General features: G+C 42.9%; 1 long non-coding RNA gene across 2 annotated transcripts in view; it reads right to left on the reverse strand.

Moving 5' to 3' along the window:
* LOC307179976 overlaps positions 1-22,178 on the reverse strand; it is a 590,142-nt gene that overhangs the window by 458,659 nt on the left and 109,305 nt on the right. For both annotated transcript variants that reach the window (XR_013825629.1, XR_013825630.1), the window contains exon 2: positions 6,662-6,766. This is a non-coding gene — a long non-coding RNA (uncharacterized lncRNA). The remainder of the gene's footprint in view (positions 1-6,661; positions 6,767-22,178) is intronic.

The following is a 22,178-nucleotide window of genomic DNA, read 5'->3' on the forward strand; positions in this document are numbered from 1 at the left end:
CATGTATTCATTCATTTTTAGCAGTATAATAATTATCGGCCTACAAGCCAAAGAAAGAACGAGAATATTACCAAGAACTTGGATCAATCTACAAGTTATTTCCCTAAGTAATTGATAGCTCGAATTTTTATGGAACATTCCCTTCATTTAAGTTTAATCTTATAAAGTTATATACTGCTAATATAAACAATTATTGATGTCACTTGGTTTTGTGCTGAAACTAAAAAAAATGGAATCATGGGTTAGAGAAACTTTCTGAGGATTTTTTTTACAGCTATATATTAAGGTGTTAAGACCCACCAGCTTAGTTTTGTGTAGCTACAGTTTATCCACTTTCTTTCTGTATAATATTTCGTTCTCATTTCACTATAATGTCACTGGAATGAGGAATTTAACAGGAATTCAGATTTGTTTTACTGCATACCAAAGTACAGTGAACCCTAGCTCACTATGCAGTGCCATTTTTTTTCTTTTTTTTTTTTAAATCTTTTTTTTTTTTTTCTGTACGCGGGCCTCTCACTGTTGTAGCCTCTCCCGTTGCGGAGCACAGGCTCCGGACACACAGGCTCAGTGGCCATGGCTCACAGGTCCTGCCGCTCTGCGGCATGTGGGATCTTCCCGGACCCGGGCACGAACCCGTGTCCCCTGCATCGGCAGGCGGACTCTCAACCACTGCGCCACCAGGGAAGCCCCTGCAGTGCCATTTTTTACTAAATACTTAAATCTCCACATGCTGCCCGGAGGATTCGGTTTTCTCTCTCGGTGTAATGAAGATTGCATCTGTCGGATATGATTAAGCCAGTTGTGATGATTCACAGGAGCCTGAACCCAAAGGAGACCATAAACCAGAAAAATAAAACCAATTCTATCATGTTTTAAAATCCCCATAGTTTTAAAATACTCTGGTAATTCCAGGTAACATTACATTGACAGAGATCAAGCAAGTTCTTAAAAATGATTATCCGTGACGGACGATTCTCCATTTCACGTTTCCTTAGTGGGGAGAAAATAAATGTTCAGTACAGGATGAAATAGTTCCTTCTGATGTTACTGAAATTCCCCAAACGTATTTTTCCTCATACTTAACAAAGTTATTGAGAGTTTGGACTTCCACTGTGTCTTTCACGTAAGATAAATCATTTTGTCATTAGCAACTGAATTTCTCTGAAAAATGACTCTTGTTACCTTTCTGGAAAAGAAGAATGTTGCAAGTATTTAAATCTTAGAACACCCATTTCCAAATATATTACATATTCTCCTACAGGAGAAGAACACAGCCTAATGAACATGGTTTAAGTAACTGAGGGATACAGATAGTCTGCAATGAATCAATTCTTTTCTTTTCATAAATTTATTTATTTTATTTGTTTATTTTTGGCTGTGTTGGGTCTTCGTTGCTGCATGCGGGCTTTCTCTAGTTGCGGCGAGCAGGGGCTACTCTTTGTTGCGGTGCATGGCATTCTCATTGCAGTGGTTTCTCTTGTTGCAGAGAATGGGCTCTAGGCACGCGGGCTTCAGTAGTTGCAGCACGCAGGCTCAGTAGTTACGGCTCGCGGGCTCTAGAGCGCAGGCTCAGTAGTTGTGACACACGGGCTTAGTTGTTCTGCGGCATGTGGGATCTTCCCAGGCCAGGGCTCGAACCCATGCCCCCTGCATTGGCAGGCGGATTCTTAACCACTGCGCCACCAGGGAAGTCCTCATCTTTTTCAATAACCTAACTTCTTTTCTCTCATGCATGGTGACGGCTCTGGAGAGCGTTGACAGGGAAAGGCCACCTCTGAGAGAAGAATGTGATTTTTACAAGCTGCTAATGACAGAACAGCAAAGTAGAAAGAGGGTCAGTGAAGCACAGGGATACGGCCACACTCCTTGAACCAGAGGCAACACAGAACACATCTCGTAAGCCCAGGAATTCCAGCAACAGGTGCTGCCTGTGATTTGAAGTCTCCCCAGCTGCCTCATGACAGTACAGACGAGAGGAGGACGTTTCCCTCTACCCTTCCAGGCTCCTCTGGCTGGTCTAAGAATGAAATGGACATGAGACAGATGAACAGGAGAAAATCACACAACGTTTAATCACACGCACACATGGGAGAGACCCGGGAAAACTGAGTCACTCACCAAGATGACTGAACCCCTCCCCTTAAATACCGTCTTCAGTTAAGACAAAAGAGCCTGTTGGGATAGTGATTTGGGACCTCAAAGGGGAGGAAGGCTGTTCCCATGGAGACGGAGAAGCAAGTGTTTGTAAGCAAGTGTTTGCTGGGCCTGCAGAGACAGGGGGACACAGAGAGGGATTGTGACAGGCTGACCTTACTGGGTTCCTCCCCACCTACACACCCAGTTCACAGTGCAGTTATCTAGGGTGACGGCTCCCTTCCTGGGGCAGGTCCTCTGTCTACATTCTTCAGGCAGTTGGGGGAAGGTCCAAGTTTCTTCCTGAGTTTTGATGGGGCCTTGATTGTTCTCAGCTAGAAATAATCCACATGGCACAGAGATGTGTTAGGGTGGCCGGTTTTGCTCCCCTACACTGGTTCCCCTGCCATCTGACCTCACAGAGTGGATATCTGGCAAAATCCAGGAAAGAATATTGACTCACCACAAAGAGACGGGTAAGTCCGGGTCCTGAAAGAGACCAGGACACATTACTTATCAATTTAAATATCACAGACTTTGTCTAGGTTTTCTGCCAACTAGTGGGAGTTGGACCAATCGGAACACTTTATATTAATCCGACAAGATGAAGGAGAAACATTGTTCCAACCTCTCCCAACTAGTGGGAGTTGGACCAATCGGAACACTTTATATTAATCCGACAAGATGGAGGAGAAACATTGTTCCAACCTCTAGTAAAATGGGATGAGCTCCAGGAAAACAGATACAGTGACGCAAACACACTTGTGTCTCTATTTTTACTCATAAATACACGCTCCATGTATTTGCTTGTATAGGAAGCATGTAACGTACGACCTGTGACAAGTCGATCCAAACAACAGATGATGCTGTTTGCTACTGGGCTGTGGATCTGGTTGTCTTTCGTTCTTTTGAATTTGATACCTTGTAAGGCTACTTAAAAATACATATTAAAAAAATCATCCGGGTTTCCGTGGTGGCGCAGTGGTTGCGAGTCCGCCTGCCGATGCAGGGGACGCGGGTTCGTGCCCCGGTCCGGGAGGATCCCACATGCCGCGGAGCTGCTGGGCCTGTGAGCCATGGCCGCTGAGCCTGCGCGTCCGGAGCCTGTGCTCCGCAAAAAAAAAAAAAAAAAAAATCAGCCATCACGGAAGTCACATACTGGTAATGCTTTGGAAGGCCACCATCTTAAACTTGATGTTTGCTGGTAAAACAGTAACAGTAATACAAACTGGGTTAAGGATTTCTAGAGTAATGAAAGAAAATGTATTCATTTAACCAAAATGTGTGTAGAAATGATACAGGCTTTGGAAAGAAAACGGCTGGATTTTTTTTTCTATATCGGCCATACTTAACGGCTTCATATCTTCTGCTCCAAAAACATGTATAACATAGACACTTTGGTTGCAAAGCATCTCTAAATTTAATTGCTGTGCTAACATTGTCTAATATTATGATTTTTAAAGAAAAAGCCATTTTGAGAATAATAAAAGGGATGTTTGGAAAATATTATCAGGACTTTGACACACAGATAAGCCTAAAATTATCATTCAGTTTAGCTGTCAAAAAACATCTCAGTTATTTGGACCTGTGAATGGGCTGCCATTCACAGGTCCTCAGTGATCTGTGCTTTCCTGAATTGTACAGATTTTTACAAGCATAATGTTATTACTGAATTTCTTCCTTTTAATCAACCTCCTCTCTCAATTCTCTTCGTTCCATTGACTTTTCTATTTGTACTGACTATTTACAGATCATGCTTTTACAGATCTTGGAATTGAAAAACCCATTTTCTTGGGGCCAACATGCTCACTGATTTTCACTTGCCAGATTCTCCGCTATGAACGTTGACGCAGCCAGATAAGACACTGGCTTGAGAGAACCTTGATCAACTGCCTGGTTTGAACTTAGCCAACTACTTGGAAGATACACCTCTGTTTTCAGAATTCTTCCCACCTTTCTGACAGTTAAGCAGAAAGAAAGTCAAAGTTCACCTTAAGCTAGAAAACCCTCAACAGACTGCCCCAGAAAAAACAGGTATATTCTCATACAATAAACAGTTCTTCTACATGAGCATCTAGTGATCAGTAGAATTTAACTCGTGGAAATAAAGTCATCCCACATTAGAAAAAGATGGTAGAGAAAATAAGGGAAGAGAGGAAGATACGATATGTCTGTATATACACACCCAGGCAGACCTCAGTTTTTTCTGTACTTCAGATACCGCAGTTTTTACAAATTGATGGTTTGTGACAACCTTGTGTCCAGCAAGTCTACTGGGGTCATCTTTCCAATAGCATTTGCTCATTTCATGTCTCTGTGTCACATTTTGGTAATCAACACAGGAATTTGCGGGGGCAGCACAGTTCAGCCCATTACAGCTGTCAGAAGTCCCGATGACACCAAGTATGATTACAAAAGAAAGTAAAATTTATTTTCATTACCTAAATGACAACGATATTATTCCTTGATATCTGATGCTCAAAACCCAGGTGCTAGAACGGCACCAATCACACCTTGGAGTCGTGCAAAGAGCCACATCCCTGGCACACGGCACACCTGACCGTCTTCTCTCTGCGGCTCCCGCGGGTCCATCTCAGCAGCGGGGAAGCCCAGGTTCTCACAGGCAGATTCTCACTCTTTAGGACCCTTATCATTCTACAGCTTCCTGTGAGCAGGGCAGGCACAAAAGCAGATGTCCTGCAAAGCTCAGAGCCTGGACAGCAAAAAGGTTTACACCTTACTCGCCTCACGTTGAGGTCAGAGAGAAGAGGGCTCAGTCTCACCTGGGCTGCAGGGACCGGGATGCCAGAAGTTTATGGTTTCACCCATCCCTGCGGCCTTCCGTGTCCGCACACTGGATCCAAAGGACAAGCCCAAGACCGGAGGACAGAGTCCACTCCCTCCACAGAAAGTAAAGCTCCTGACTGGGATGCGACTGTCACTCCCATGGTTGAGTTATGTTCTATGCCACAGGTAACCTTAAGATACCAAGATTATTTCATGGGCGTGACCCAGTCTCATGAACACACCTCTTACTCAAATATGAAAAGATGAGGGGAAAAAGGGGGATTTATGTTTGCACATTTTGAAACAGAGAAAGTAGAGAAACTAAAGAACGCACGGAATGAGGCATACGTATCTCACATCGTAAGTGATGGTGCCGCAGTTTGATTACGACAAATTAAGACAAAGACCCCCCCACGATCACTTCCGCACACAGACACGCCAGGAACATGATCCGGATCACAAAATGCAGAACTGCCCCCTCTTGTGACGGATTCAGGGGCTGCTTCTTTACCAATGACAGAGGTAGCCTTTTCTGTCCTCCTCGGAGATAAGAATTATTGACATACTCTATCATAGAAATATCTCCACATTCCAACAATGTCCAATCCAGATAAACCTCCAATTCTTTAGATGGCCCCCAAATACCCACCAGCATCCATCCTAGGACAGCTAATTGTAACAACTTCTTACTGAGACAGCCCATGGCCCCCATGGTTTGCAGTCTCCCTTGCTGCAATGTGTAAAAACGCCCACTTGCCCAACGACAAGTATGTTCCTTATGACTTTCTGGCATTTGCCCAAAGACCCCATTCTTCTTTTCAAAAAGTGTAAGTATTTTAGACATTTGCCTTTAACAAATCACTTCATATCAATATCCAACAGACCACACTGTTCTTCAACAACAACGCAATTGAGTTAAAAAAACACAAGTATGACTACAAAATAAACATCCATGTCAATTAGAAAATATATGTAATAAGTAAGCCATTCTTCAAACCAAAAGCTTTGTGGGCAGAATCCCTGTATATGGTTCACTGGAATGTACTTAAGTTGGTAAGTTTTTGGAAGACAGATAAATTGGTGGATTACTAAAATTTATATCTATAACACTTACATTAAACAAGCACTGAAAGCTGACCATGATAAAAGATGATTACGAAAGAAAATCCTGTGAGGCATCAATTCCTTTCCAGCATGATTCAGATAGTGATCATCATAAACGTGGCTTTAACTGATTCCTTAGACAGCAAACTCCGCATTTTCTTGCCACTTGTGTTAATACCAAGACATCCTTTCACTAGACACATACCTTCGCTTTTTACACATACAAGGCAAATAAAGAGAATTAATGAAAAAAATGGCGGTGGGGACCCCAATGGTATGCCATGAACGAAATTCACGGATCGTGCTTTGTTGAAACCCACCCTTGTGATATGCTTTTCAGAGGCAATTCAGACGGGTCTTACCAGCGACCAAATGTACGATCCTGCTAGACAGACTTCCCTCAGCTTTTATAATCCGATGATGATGTCTCAGAATTGAATACTCCCCACCCGGTAATGTATTAATCACACAGAACTGGTTCTACAGCTAACAGTTTTCTTCTACAGAAGCTGTGGAGAAACACAGCATCACAATATTCTATGTTCTCTTGTTGCAATGTTTTTTTCTTGGATAGACATGTGGTCCCAGAGTGTTTCCCCGTAGGTGAGGTCTCTTTCATCGACAATAAACTCACCCGTGAAGCCTGCGAGGAGGGTTTGGATAACAGATGGCTGGCAGCCCAGTTCCATCCTCGGTGCAGTGCAGAGATCTGTCCGCTGTCAGTGGTCTAAGGAGACCCCTGCGGAAGAGAGAACAGGCTTATAGCAGCAGGACACACCAGCTGAAAGCAGCAAGAGAGAGAGAAGTTTGTCAAATGATGACCGATTATTCTGAAGAAAGGATTATTACATCAACTGGCCATTTTTTTGACATTTCTATGGAATGTCAGTGTCGGGTGCAGACTTTTTCAGTAAAGACACTCGGCATAAAACTCCACATCAAATGGATTTCATTTTCCAATTTGCAATTTTTTTTTTTTCTTCCAATACCAAGGCCAACTCATTAGTTGACTGAGCCCGTAAGTGTTACGAATAATGTCTGTTTTGCGGAACTGTACTTCAGGCAATGCCTAACACCATGTGGCTCAGACAGAAAGGCAGACTCTTACAAAGGGCACACGGGGAATCTTCTGGAGGTGAGGCTCACCCCTGAGACCTGGAAACTGGATGAACACACTGAAGCCACGCCATACAGCTGAATAGGGCACCTTCAAGGTGAGTCTCTAACGTTTGTTTATTATTGATTTTTGCCTGAGCAGGATATAAAAATGTGCTTCTGAAAACGGTGCTAACACACCTTCAAATGGCAAAACATCTTATCCACTTGGTCCTGTCTATTGAGAGACAGAGGCTCTTGGATAAAACGAGTAGACCTGCATTCTGTGCAACGTAGGGGATTTTCTAAGTTCTTACTCCACTTCGCAACCTACTAGGGCTGGTTTTCCCCTTTCGATTGCTCTGAATCATTCACAAGGTAATTTACCATTTCAAGGCTAAAATGTCACCCAAACTACTATCTTTGTAACCTAATGGATGTCTGTATTCCTTTGCTACTGCTGCATAATGAACTCCACAGGCAGCAGCCTAAACTCACATTCATTATCTCACAGTGTCCGTGGGATAGGAGTCCAGGGCTGAGCTGGGTCCTCTGCTCACACGTATTAAAGCCAGGTGTTGGCCTGGCTGCATTCTCATCTAGAGGTTTTGGGTATTTAATTCCTTGTGGTTGTAGGACTGAGGTCCTGTCATTTGTCAGCTGCTGGCTGAGGGAGGCTCAGCATCTAGAAGCCACCTCTTCCAAGTGTACATCACAGGTGTTTCCTGTCTTCCCTGAGCCCTGCAGGAGTGCACCTGCTTTCATCCCCTGATTAGGCCAGGCCCACCCACACTAATTCCTCTTTGGATTAACTCAAAGCCAGCTAGTTAGTAGCCTAATCATAGGAAATAAATCCCATCCTATCCACAGTCCCACTAACACTCAAGGGGATTGAATCATCCAGGGTGTGTACCACCATGAGGCACGATTCTTTTTTTTTTTGTAATGTTTATTTATTTATCTTCGTTGTGGTGCGCGGGATTCTCTCTAGCTGTGGCACATGGGCTCCAGAGTGCATGGGCTCTGTAGTTCCTGGCACGTGTGCTCTCTAGCTGTGGCACGCAGGCTTAGTTGGCCCGCGGCACGTGAGATCTTAGTTCCCTGACCGGAGATCAAACCGGCGTCGTCCCCCTGCATTGCGAGACGGATTCTCAACCACTGGACCACCAGGGAAGTCCCAAGAGGCAGAATTCTTGTTGGACATCTTTTTTTTTTTTTTTTTTCTTGTTGGACATCTTATAACCCTCCTTGCCATAACATACTCAGAGTTTATAATAAATACTGTTTGTTTCCTTGCAGTTGTTATTGTGATATAGTGTCTGCATGCAAAAGAGTGAAAATTCCTCCTTTCCACAATTAGTGGCAACCCCATCTCTGCCATATAACTAGCATCAATATACTCATGTATCTTATGGTATCTTGGACCTATCTTGCAACGATGGGATGCTGTGCTAATGAGTATAGCTTTACAATACTTTTTTTTTTTTACTATCCATTGGGCATGTCTCCCTATCTTGTTCAGTGTTTATTCATTCCAGAAGAGATAATTACCCATTTCTAAAGCTCCTCCTTTCTTATCTACTGTGCTTATTTATTTTGGCACTTGCCAGGAAACTTCCACTTTATGCTATGCTAATATCTTGGTGCACCAGAATTAGGAGTGTTTTCCTATGAAACCAATTATTTTGACCTGTCCCTCGTCTTTCTCTTTAAAGCCTCAATACACTGACTCAGTAGAATATCGGTGGTCATGTTCACCAGGTCAACAAATTATCTCAAAACCGAAGTCAGTATCTGTGCCCCTTCTGCCTTTCCTGGTCTTTTTTTTTTTTTTCTGAGCATTCCCAACTTTCTTGTCAGCCCCTGGATGTGTCTTAGACAATTTTGATGTATATTTTACTTGTTTACAATCACATCAACTCAGAGATCTGGTCAACCTCAAGTGTAGGAAACCAAAGTCTCAAAAGGCTTTCATTCTGTAATGTCCCAAATATTTGTATCTTGATTGCCAGCAATAGTGTTTTTCTTAAGGTATCTCTATGGAATGAGGTTCTCTGGGGAGAACGAAACCCTGAAGAAAAGTATATTGGGATATATGTCTATGTATAGCTGATTCACTTTGTTATACAGCAGAAACTAACCCACCATTGTAAAGCAATTATACTCCAGTAAAGATGTTAAAAAAAATAAAATTTAATTTAAAAAAAGAGACTAAGGTCAAAGAAGATGGGTTAAAACATAGAAAGTGGAATGACAGTACTAGAATAGGTGGGTTACATATGCAAGGGGGTTGAACTGTGTCCCCCCGAAAGATACACTGAAGCCCCAACTCCCCGTCCTGCACAGTCTGAGCTGATTTGGAAATACGGTCTTTGAAGATGTTATTACATAGGTAAGATGAGGTCACCCTGGAGGAGGTGCCTCTGCTCTTTTTATAAGATAGGAGAAAGACATGTGGAGATACAGTCAGAGAGCAGAAGCCATGTGGAGACAGCGGCAGAAATCGGACTGATGGGGCCACAAGCCCAGGGGTATCCAGGGGCCACCAGAAGCCGGAAGAGGCGGGAAGGACCCTCCCCTGGAGTCTCTAGAAGGAGCGAGGCCTGCTGACACCTTGATTTTTGGACTCCTAGGTTTCAGAACTGGGAGACAAATTTCTGTTGTTCTGGATCCCAGGGCTTGTAGTATTTCATTAAGAGCAGCCCTGGGGAACTAATGTACCCAGAGGTACCTAGCCGCAATCCAAGTGACTTTGTATCTTGGGGTGCACAGACAGCTGAAGCACAGCTTCCCCTTCCAGGTGCTCAGTAGACATGAGGTCCGGGCATCCTCCTGTTGCTGCTACCTTGAGTCACGGCTGCCCCTGGGGATGTCTTGAGCCACAGAATGTGGCTTTGGGCTGCTGTGAGTACTCTGGGAGGATGCTATACGTGGCCCTGACATTTGTACTTTGCCCGTCTTGGAACGCAATCGTGACCTCGTGGGGAGGCTCACGCTCCAGGATTTAAGGCTGAAACAGCCCAAGAAGAGGCAGGTTCTGCCACGCCAGCACCTCAGTGGAGGCCAGCCAGGGCTGAACATCTCTCTGAATGTGAGCTTGTGAGTGAGACCAGCCTAGATCAGCAGAGAAACCAGCAAGGAACATGCATTCTCATGCGAAACAGGAAAACATCATGGTACTAGGACACTGCAGCTTGAGGGCGGTCTGTAATGCGGTGAGAGGTAAGGGGCACCGCCTCGATTCCCTTCAACTTGGGCGGCAGTGATTGAAGAATCATCCTTTTCAATACTGGAGAACTGTTCTGTAGAAATCTGCTCATTTTTTTTTTAAAGGTCTTTTTCTGGTTCCTCCCTGTCTTTATAAAACCCTTTCTCTTTTTGTCATTTTTTCCCCTCTCCTCTCCTTTCCAAACGTTTCTGTTCTTCCCTTCCCTCTGTCTTTTCTTCCTTCCCCCTGTCCTTCCTTCCTCCCTCCCCCGCTTCCATTTTTAAACTCTTATCTAAGAGTTTTTTACATAAGAGTTTAAAAATGGAAGCAACAGGCACGGCCACCATCAACACCTGTAAGTGGAGTTTTAACCAATCTACCTGCAGAGACCAACGCTGGGATTCGCCACACTCAAGAATAACCAGACAGGAAAACTAAGCAGTATCAGGTAGAATGCTAAGAATTCCTAAGAGGAAGCTGGGAAAAGCCACCTCTAACCTCACTAGGTCAGCCTGAAACACAGATATGTGTTACTAGGAGCTCATGTTCTTTTTTTTTATTTTCTTTTTGGTTGCGTTGGGTCTTGGCTGCTGCGCATGGGCTTTCTCTAGTTGTGGCTTTGGGCTGCTGTGAGTGCTCTGGATGGATACTTTATGTGGCCTCGACGTTTGCACTCTGCCTCTCTTGGAACCAATCATGACCTTGGAACCAGCCATGATCAATCATGACCTTTCTCTAGTTGCGGTGAGCAGGGGCTGCTCTTTGTTGCGGTGCTCGGGCTTCTCATTGTGGTGGCTTCTCTTCTTGCACAGCATGGGCTCTAGGCCCGTGGGCTCAGCAGTCGTGGCCCGTGGGCTCTAGAGTGCACGGGCTCAGTAGTCGTGGCTCATGGACTATAGAGCCCAGGCTCAGTAGTTGTGACGCACGGGTTTAGTTATTCCGCGGCATGTGGGATCTTCCCGGACCAGGGCTCGAACCCGTGTCCCCTGCCTTGGCAGGCGGATGCTTTTTTTTTTTTTTTTAACATCGTTATTGGAGTATAATTCCTTTACAATGGTGTCTTAGTTTCTTCTTTATAACAAAGTGAACCAGTTATACGTATACATATGTTCCCATATCTCTTCCCTGTTGCGTCTCCGTCCCTCCCACCCTCCCTATCCCACCCCTCTAGGTGGTCACAAACCACCTAGCTGATCTCCCTGGGCAGGCGGATTCTTAACTGCTGTGCCACCAGGAAAGTGTCAGGAGCTCGTGTTCTTTAACTGAGCTCCTAACAGCAACCTAGTCCTGACAAAATCAACCAGGATTTTGGGCTGCAACGTGCTTCACGGGAATTTATTTTTTCATGACGCATCTACATGCTTTTGCCTCTGTGTTTGTTTTATAATTTTCAAAATATTTGGGGAGCATCTGTATAATCATCTCTAGCTGAATCCATTTGGGGTTCCCTTAAAATATGTTTTTAACTGCATCACAAGCTGTGTCATCTTTCTATACTATTCACAGATGATAGAGCTTCTTGATCCAACTTGATTTTAATGTTAAAATAGCTTGATTTTTTTCTTACTTTAAAATTCACATGATTTTTACGTCACTTCCATAAGGAGAATGGTAGAATTAACTTTTTTTTTTTTCTTGAGAGAAATTCCCAACCTTTGAGTGTCTCAGTTTTCATGGACATCTCACCCACCACGTACAGATGTTTGTTTTATTTTTTCTTCTGGATTTTTTTTTTTTGCTCCTACAGTAAATATTTCTTCTTTAGAGCTTCCACTGGAAAGGACCAAAAATAATATAGGACCCACTCGCGCACACAATCATCTAAGTGTACTACATGTCAATAATCTGACATTATGCTTCAGATGATTATATATTTATGTATAAATCTACATATATAAATATATGATCAATGGATATTGATCAGAAACAGAGCCATTCTCAGCCACTCCCCCCCCCCATTTCCTTTCTGTTATTCTCCAGAAATAATCACCATTCTGAATTTTATGTACCTCTCTCTCATGCTTAATTTAATCCAGGATAAGCTGGATTTATTTATTTCAAAACAAAATTTGGAGATCTCTAAAAAATAAAGACTACCAGGGCTTCCCTGGTGGCGCAGTGGTTGAGAGTCCGCCTGCCGATGCAGGGGACACGGGTTCGTGCCCCGGTCCGGGAAGATCCCACATGCCGTGGAGCGGCTGGGCCCGTGAGCCATGGCCGCTGAGCCTGCGTGTCCGGAGCCTGTGCTCTGCAACGGGAGAGGCCGCAGCAGTGAGAGGCCCGCGTACCGCAAAGAAATAAAAAAATAAAAAAAAATAAAGACTACCTTCAGTATATGTTATCTGGTGGCCTTTTAACATCATACTATAGTACTGCATTTGAAAATGTGTGACTGACTTTCTTTCAGTCTAAAGGTACACACAACAAGGGTGAAATGGGCTGTCCTTTTTCATACCTCAAGGCAATCCTATTTGAAAAAAAAATGTGGAAATCTTAGGCATGAAATTAAAGTTTGGCTACATTTTATAATTTTGAAAATAGAGATTTTTTTTTTCTTATTTTAAGCATAATTGTTCCTCTTCAATTAGCAGCAATGCATTGCATTTAGTCTTTTAGGAGCCTATGTGTACCTGAAGTTTTAATGAAAGTGTGTGAGAAACCACAGTAAGTATCGTCTGAGGGCAAGTTTCATTCTAATTCTGCCTGTGCAGAGAGGCTTGTTTGAAATAAGACGATGGATGATAGGACTTCGAATTCTAAGTGAATTTAAAAGTCTTATATACACATAATGTATCTCCAGCAGTAACACAGCCAGAATCAATTTGGGGATGAAGGTCAGTAAAATGCAGCAGAAAACTGAAATGAAAATATGTTGAAGGGATTTTAAGATACTAATGGAAATGGTCTTCTATTAAAGGGAGCTGCTTAACTATAAACAGAACAAAGCGAAGGGGAATCTGATTAGCTGTTTCTTAATTAAATATTTACTTTGCTTAGCAATTTCATCTTATTTTTACACAGCTGCGGAGGGTGTCTGTCAGAAGAGAACTGGTTAGCTGTTAAGATGCTTTCTGACGACACACAGGATGCGGCGCCTGACTCAAAAAAAGACGGGGCGTTGAGAAATTATCTCACCGTGAACATCTCCCATCCCTGAATTCTCACTTTCCATGAATACATTAAACAGTGGCAGGGTCCACTGTGAATCCTGGCAGTGGGTTCACATCTGAATACACCAAGATGAATCAGAGGTATATGCCATCTTGAAAAACCTGAAGTCTAGAAGGAAAGTCATATGTGTACACTGATATTTTCAAAGTGTCATATACAATATTATGGTCCAGAGAGAGAAAGGTAATTGGTAATATAAATGAGGAACTTTCTTAATGGATAGCCACAAAAAAGTTTACTTAAGGATTTTTTAATTTTTGTTTTTTTTTGTTTTTTTGGCCACACCATGCAGCTTGCGGGATCTTAGCTCCCTCACCAGGGATGGAACCCGTGCCCCCTGCAGTGGAAACGTGGAGTCCTAACCACTGGACCGCCAGGGAATTCCCAAGGATGTTTTAGATACATCATTTGAGGAGTGAAAATCTGACAGGGAGATTAAAACAAGCAAGAATAAATTAGAGTGCTTTGTGCAGAATATATCTGTTTCAGAATGTGTAGTCACTATATAATCATGTTTTCGTGAACAAGTTTTCTTTTTGCCTTTTTAAGAATCCCAGCAGAAAGGAATTTGGACAAATTCTGAGAACTATACTACTCTAAATAGGTATCAATTTAATTGATCTGCATGTATGTTTTTAATATTCCAGTATTTCAAGAAAAGGAGCTGGCAGTGTGCAGCCTGAATTGGAGTTTTCCAGGTTCTTCTAATTTGACATAAAATTCAAGAGGTTCTACTTAACCTGATTATCGTTATCTGTTTTTAACAGTCAAAAAAATAACTCTAATGTTTCTTTCTTTTGCTTTAGCAGCTTTACTGAGACACAACTGAAATACAATAAAACCTGCAGGAGTTTAATACATAAAATTGTATGAGTGGACGTATGCATACTCTATGATACCATCACCACCATCAAGGAAGTAAACGTACCCATCACCTCCTAAAGTTTCTTTGTGTTCCTTTGTGTGTGTGTGTGTGTGTGTGTGTGTGTGTGTGTGTGTGTGTGTGTGGTGAACATGTTAATAAGAACACTTAATGTGAGATCTACCCTTTTAACAATTTTTTAAGTCCACAATACCATGTCATCTATAGGTACAGTGTTGTAGAACAGATCGCTAGAATTTATAACTGAAACTTTATATCCACTGAGCCCCATCTGCCAGTAATAATCAGCATATACGTTACACGGGGAATTTTTAGTTTTTAAAATTATTTTATAGATTGGGGAACCATCTGGTAGCTCAACTAATATGTGCTGATAAACTGATTTTTAGTAACATTCTTGTGCACTTGTGTGAAGAAGGACAGAACAGCTTGCTGGCGAGTTACCAACTACAAAAAGGAACTTCTGCTAAAACAGTTTCATGTTTAAGTAGCTAACATGATATTTGCGGGAAGGAGAGGCTGAGGGCCCACTCCTGTTGTTCATCTCTCAGAACACAAAAGAAAGCAAAAGTGGACTGTACTACCACACATTTATTGAAAAATTACGTTTTACTTTGAGAGTGAGTCTGGCTGTTCAGGATGTCTATCTATGAACTAAGCTGAATCAGGCAGTGATTTCTGACTAGGCAAAAAATAAATGGCCATTAAAAACTGTCAATCATTATCATCACCATCACCCTCAACATAATCATCATCAGGGAATCATCATCTCCATCACCCTCATCATCACCATCATCAAAATCACCACCAGCATCATCACCATCGTCATCACCACCATCATCATCATCACCATAACCACCAGCATCTCCATCACCATCCTCACCACCATCATCATCATCACCATCAGCAGCAGCAGCAGCACCAACATCATCATCATGATCATCATCATCACCACCATCATCACCACCACCATCATCACCATAATCATCACCATCATCACCACCACCACCATCACCATCATCAGCACCATCACCATCGTCACCACCACCACCATCATCACCATCATGATCATCACCACCATCATCACCATAATCACCATCATCACCACCACCACCATCATCACCACCATCATCACCATCATCTCCATCAGCACCATCACCATCGTCACCACCACCACCATCATCACCATCATGATCATCACCACCATCATCATCATCACCATAATCATCACCACCATCACCATCATCACCACCACCATCATCACCATCATGATCATCACCACCATCATCACCATAATCACCATCATCACCATCATCACCACCACCACCATCATCACCACCATCATCACCATCATTTCCATCAGCACCATCACCATCGTCACCACCACCACCATCATCACCATCATGATCATCACCATCATCATCATCACCATAATCATCACCACCACCATCACCATCATCACCACCATCACCATCATCACCACCATCATCATCATCACCACCAACATCACCACCACCATCATCATCACAATCATCACCATCACCACCTTCAGCAGCAGCAGCAGGACCATCATCATCGTCACCACCACCACCATCATCATCACCATCATCTCCATCACGCTCATTACCATCATCATCATCATGATGGCATCATCATCTCCATCACCCCACCATCAACATCGTTAAAATCACCACCACCACCACCATCAACTTCACAGTGTGTTCTTACAACAATCTCTAGGTATATTGCTTATTTTTCACCAATTAGGGTGTCTTCTTCATCAGGGTGGAAACCAAGTTTGTCTTTTTTATCTCCCTATGCCTATCTCCAACAATCTATCTGGTCTAAAAAAGACGTCAGGTCAAATTACATGTAGATGGATAGACTGATTAATACTTTGTTGGTGGTGGTGATGAAGGAATCATGTAGATCATTACGAAGACATATAAACCTTATACTCCATTTGAACTGCATCAACTAGAGGCATGGACTTCTAGCTTACAACAAGCTTGCTTCATGACTGGCTGGCAATCAGGTGTTGATATACCAACACTTATCAGACATATATTGAGGTTACTCATGTTTCTGAATTTGGTAAGTATCCAACAGCCTCTTATGTTGAACTTAGCACCTCTAATTAATAGATCATCTGGAGCCTCGGAGAGTCTTGGTGAAAACAATTTATAAACAGGATGAGATCATTCACTCACTTCTTAAAAACCGTTGAGCATTCACTCTTCTGCACCAAAGGCATTTGAATTCTAGAATAAAATAAATTCTAGAATAAGAATAAAAAAGATGGCCCAGGTAATAACACAAGGAAGTATCCATGCATTCCTTGATTTAATCATTCCAGAAGTAATTACTTTTCTTATAAGCAGCCACTGAGCTGGGCCCTGGATGCTTAAATGTTAAGTAAATATGGACCTGATCCCTCATCCTGGATGGGAGACAAACATGTAACAAGATACTCAAGACAGAGTAAGAATTATACAGAGTGATCAAACTATGCTCTGAGGAAATAGGCAATCCTATGGAGCCCGGCAGGATTAGGAGATGGTCAGAAGAGGAACAGGTGAGCTGTGTCTTTACTTATTTATGAGATTCTCCAAGGTGAAGAGGGTGAACAGCGTTTGCTTTTATATGGAGTGGGGTCAGCCTCAGCAAAGCCACAGAGCGTAAGTGTACACTTTAAGTACAGCCGTATGAACCCTGTGGGAAGTGGAAAGGCAATAGGCTGGCGCTGTGGGCTTAGTGTCCAGGAGGCTATTAGGAGAGGTAAGTAGGGGCTTAGATCATGAAGGGTCTCGCACCAGTGTAGGCATTCAGCTTCTCCTTAGAGATGGCAAATAGCTACCGATGTATTTTAAGAAGAAAAGCGACAGGGTCAGATAGATAATTCAGATGCCTCTGAGGTTATGCACGTTTTATTGGTCTGATTGAAACATTTTTTTGAGACCTTGGAAAAATGCCGATTGGCCTCAAAACTGTCTGAGATCAAAAGGAGCATGACGGGGCTTCCCTGGTGGTGCAGTGGTTGAGAATCTACCTGCTAATGCAGGGGACACGGGTTCAAGCCCTGGTCTGGGAAGATCCCACATGCCGCGGAGCAACTACGCCCGTGAGCCATGGCTGCTGAGCCTGCGCGTCCGGAGCCTGTGGTCCACAACGGGAGAGGCCACAGCAGTGAGAGGCCCACGCACCGCGATGAAGAGTGGCCCCCGCTCGCCGCAACTAGAGAAAGCCCTCGCACAGAAACGAAGACTCAACACAGCAAAAATAAAGTAAAAAAAAATAAAAAGGAGCATGACATTCTGAAATGGATGTTTTTCCATCTTTATAACAAATCTTTTTTTTTTTCTTTTGCGGTACACAGGCCTCTCACTGCCGTGGCCTCTCCTGTTGCGGAGCACAGGCTCCGGATGCGCAGGCTCAGCGGCCATGGCTCACGGGCGCAGCCGCTCCGCGGCATGTGGGATCTTCCCGGACCGGGGCACGAACCCGTGTCCCCTGCATCGGCAGGCGGACTCAGCCACTGCACCACCAGGGAAGCCCTTTTTTTTTTTTTTTTAATTCAGCATCAAATACCTCTTTTGTCTTCATTGTATCCCTGAACTTCTGTTTCACCCTGTTTCTGACGATTAACTAAAATTAAAAGAATCCTAATAACACCCAAAGTTTAACAGTGTTCTTTGAGTCTGTGTCCAATTTTTCTCACTTTCAGTTGCTGCGCTGAAACAACTGGAACTCATCTCGCCGCTGACTTGTCTCTGACTTTGTGAAAGAATCCCAAGGACTTTGAAGTGCTCTTTTCATGATATTTTGATAAAACTCCGAATCTGCTACTACAGCAGGGCGCTTGGCTGGACTTAATACAATAGGCATAATGATTGCCCTATACAAAGAGATACCATTCATTTCCTCATCTTACAGCAAATCCTTACGCTACGTAATGTGTAAATATATAGGATGTATTTACATAGCCCCGGCATTTATTCTTCAGTGGGCAAAAGAGAACAATTATACAGTGAGCACTACTTCTGGCAAGGTAGGAAAGTATGAGTATAAATGGTCCTACAAGTGTTTAAGGCTGAGAAACATCACTGTTGTTGATGCAGAAAGCAAAAGGTGTCCATTGACAGAGTGGTGAGAGCAACTCTGTGTCTTCCCATCCTTCTTCTGGATAGAAGAGTTAACGGTAGAAAACGACACTCATTCTCCACTGCCTTTCTGTTACCCTGGAAGAAATCTCCTTCCTCTTATCATACGTCATTCCTTACTTACTGATTTATTCCTTATTGATTCTTTCCCTGCAATGTGAATTCTTCCTTCCTATGGTGAAATCCGCAGAAAAATGTCAAGTTTCTGTCACTCTGTGGGCAGGCAGACCAGGAGTATGACTCATTATTGAAAATAAACTCCAACTATGCAGCAGAAGCTACCGCCATCCCAGGGATGGCGGTCCTCATCAGAGAAGCTTGCAGTGTGGGCTGTGCTCCTACAATCAAACGAACACTGTACTAGTCCATGCTGCTGACATGCGCTTATGTGGATGTGACTGTCTGCAGCTGAGCACCCTCACGTGTGGAGCATCCCTGAGAATGATCCGTGGGGGAAAAGCATATAATTGACGTGGGTAGGGGGTGTCATGAAAAAAAAATAACTTTAAAGAAATAATGTTTCGTTTAAGACTTGAAGGATGAACAAGAGGGATTCAGGCAAAGACTGAGGCAACCCATATTGGAGGAAGAAAATAGGACATGGTGGGTAAGAAACTTGGAGGATGGGGAGGCCTGAGTAGCTGGGGAAGGAAGAGATAAGCTGAGGCGATTGGATTTAGTCCTGAGTTCACTGTGAAGAGATGCACAGTTCTACAGAGTAGAGCAACATAGTCACATAGACACTTTTCAAAGAAATACACTGCTCGAGTTCTGTAAAACACAGATTAGACCACCACCAATCTGTTCTCTGTATCTGTGAGTCTGGGTTTTGTTTGTGTAGATTCCACACATAAGTGAGATCGTACAGTATTTGTCTTTCTCTGTCTGACTTATTTCACTAAGCATAGTGCCCTCAAAGTCCATCCATGTTGTCACAAATGGCAAGACAGCCTTTTTTTTTTATGCCTGAATAACATTCCAGTGTGTGCACGTATATGTGTGTCTGTGTGTTATAAGTGTGTGTGTGTGTATATATATATATATATGTGTGTGTATATATATATATAATCTCCCACATATATACATCTGTATATCACATATATATGCATGTACTTTATATATATGATCACATTTTCTTCATCCATTCATCTTGAGGCAAGGTGGGGCGGTGAGCAAAACAGGTGAATGAAAAGGTACAAACTTCCAATTATGAAACAAATAAGTCCTGGGAATGGAATGCATAGCATAGTGACTATAGCTAATAACACTGTGTTTTTAAATATTTATTTATTTATTTTATTTATTTGGCTGTGCTGGGTCTTACTTGCGGCAGGCATGCGGGATCTAGTTCCCTGACCAGGGATCGAACCCAGGCCCCCTGCATAGGGAGTGTGGAGTCTTAACCACTGGGCCACCAGGGAAGTCCCTAACACTGTGTTTTTATATTTCAAAGTTCCTGAGAGTGGATCTCAAACTTTCGCATCACCAGAATAAAAAATTTATAACTAGACTTACTGTGGTGATCATTTCACAATAAGCGCCAATATCCCATCATTATGTTGCACATACACTAATATAATATGTTAATTATATCTCCATTTTGTAAAAGACAAATCAGGAGGAACTCTGAAAACACCAAACAGACAACGCACATCCAGACCCCTGGAGATGACACAGACCGGAAATCTGCAATATTTTCTTTTCCAGAAAAGTCAAATAAAAAGTAACTATTTTAGGTTTTGTGGGCCATATGGTTTCTGTCAACAAGTCTCAACACTGGAGCTGTCGCGTGAAAGCTACCGGAGACGTGTAGACAATACAGACACGGGTGGTCACGGCTGTGTGCCGAGAGAACGATCTACAGATACACGCAGCTGTCCGGGTACGGATTCTGAGCTGTAGTTCGCCGATCCATCACCTAGATGATGGTGGAGGTCTGGGAGCTGGAGGGATAGAGTTTGAAGGTGAAACTAGCAGGAAGTGATTATACCTACTTCCAACTCTTGGCTGGAGTCTTAACAAATGGAACCCAACTGGGGGTGATTCTGCCCGTAGCGAGATTTGTCAAAGTAGAGAGAGACTCTGGGTCCTCACAGCTCGGTTGGCAGCTATCATGGGAGAAGACCAGGGGTGTTGCTCCACAACCTACAATGCCCAGGACGGCCCCCCATCGGGGTTACCTAGTCCACAATGTGAATAGTGCTGAGATGGGGAAACGGTGCTGGAGACCAATGGGTTACCAAGTGGACTCGTTCTGTGAGCAACATTTAAAAGGAGAGTTCGAGAGGAGAAGAAAAACTGAGATCGTTTCAGAAGCTGGAAGGGAGCTCCCTGGCGGTCCAGTGATTAGGACTCCGTGCTTTCACTGCCGTGGCCTGGGTTTAATCCCTGGTTGGGGAACGAAGATCCCGCAAGCCATGCAGGGCTGCCACAAAATAAAACAATAAGAAGCTTGAAGGAAATGGATAGAGGACACATTATAAGTGGACTTAAAAATGCAATTCTAAAAAGAGAAAACAAGATACTTGATATAATTTCCTCTATTCCTTAAAATCGCCTTGTGAGATCATGTCCTAATGCTGAGAATCTGGACACAGAAAAGATAAGCATTCTGCCTTGTCCTGTTAAGACCAGACAAATTCAATCTTGTGGAATAAATCTGATGACACAGAGAAAGGACCTGATACAGGATAAACCACCCATTTCCCTGCTGTAGGAGGGGAATTTCACAAGATGGACACGCTTCCACGTAATCTGTCCTTGTTCTGCTAAATGGGATACAACAATATAATGAAAAGCAATCTATCACCTCAAATGGATCTGTCCAATCCCATGTCGATAAACTCCCTAACGTGGCTCTTAATTATGCCCGGACAATGGCTTAGTTGTTTCCTGCAAGCAAATGTCTCCCAGCATGTTCGTCTTAAATGTTTACAATACAAGCAAATGCGATTTAATTGTACTTTGTGTCATATTCTACTTTGTTTTGATGCAACAAGGGATCTTATAATCTGAGAATGGATTGTGTCTTGGGGAAAATTTGGCCAATACTTGTGTACATAACATGCTTTTACTATTTGTTACTGGTGGTGGTGGACAGAGTGACGGTGTGTGTATTTCAGAGGAGGTGGCAGGGTGAATACACTAATCGGTAAAACTTTTAAGAAAAAATAATAATGACATATTTCTGTACCCCAAAATATCATGGTTAGCAACATCTGTGACGTTTAAAACTTACTGCTGAAGTATCTGGAAATGTTCATGGAAATTCTAGAAAGCTGGGGGTGTTTTAGAATCAGTTCAGACATTTCGTAGAAAAAAAATATGGCCAAACAATATATGAAAAATTTACTATCTTCAACATGAGGAATAGAAAATAAAAACTACAGTAAAACATGTTTCCGCCAACAGACTGGAAAGAAATCAAACTGCCCCATGAAAGCAGGTGTTTGTGAGGACATGAAGAGTGGCGTCAAAACACCTTCGGGATATACTGACTGTAAAGTGTATTTCCTGGGACCCAGCACTTCCACTCCGAAGCGTAATACCCAGGACCAGATTCTTAAAAACTTCAGTAGGAGTTCTGGAAAAGAATCCTCAAATCAGCACGCATTCAAAAACTAATTTTTTAGGA

The sequence above is a fragment of the Stenella coeruleoalba genome, assembly GCF_951394435.1.
Source record: "Stenella coeruleoalba genome assembly, chromosome: X".
Lineage (NCBI taxonomy): Eukaryota > Metazoa > Chordata > Mammalia > Artiodactyla > Delphinidae > Stenella > Stenella coeruleoalba.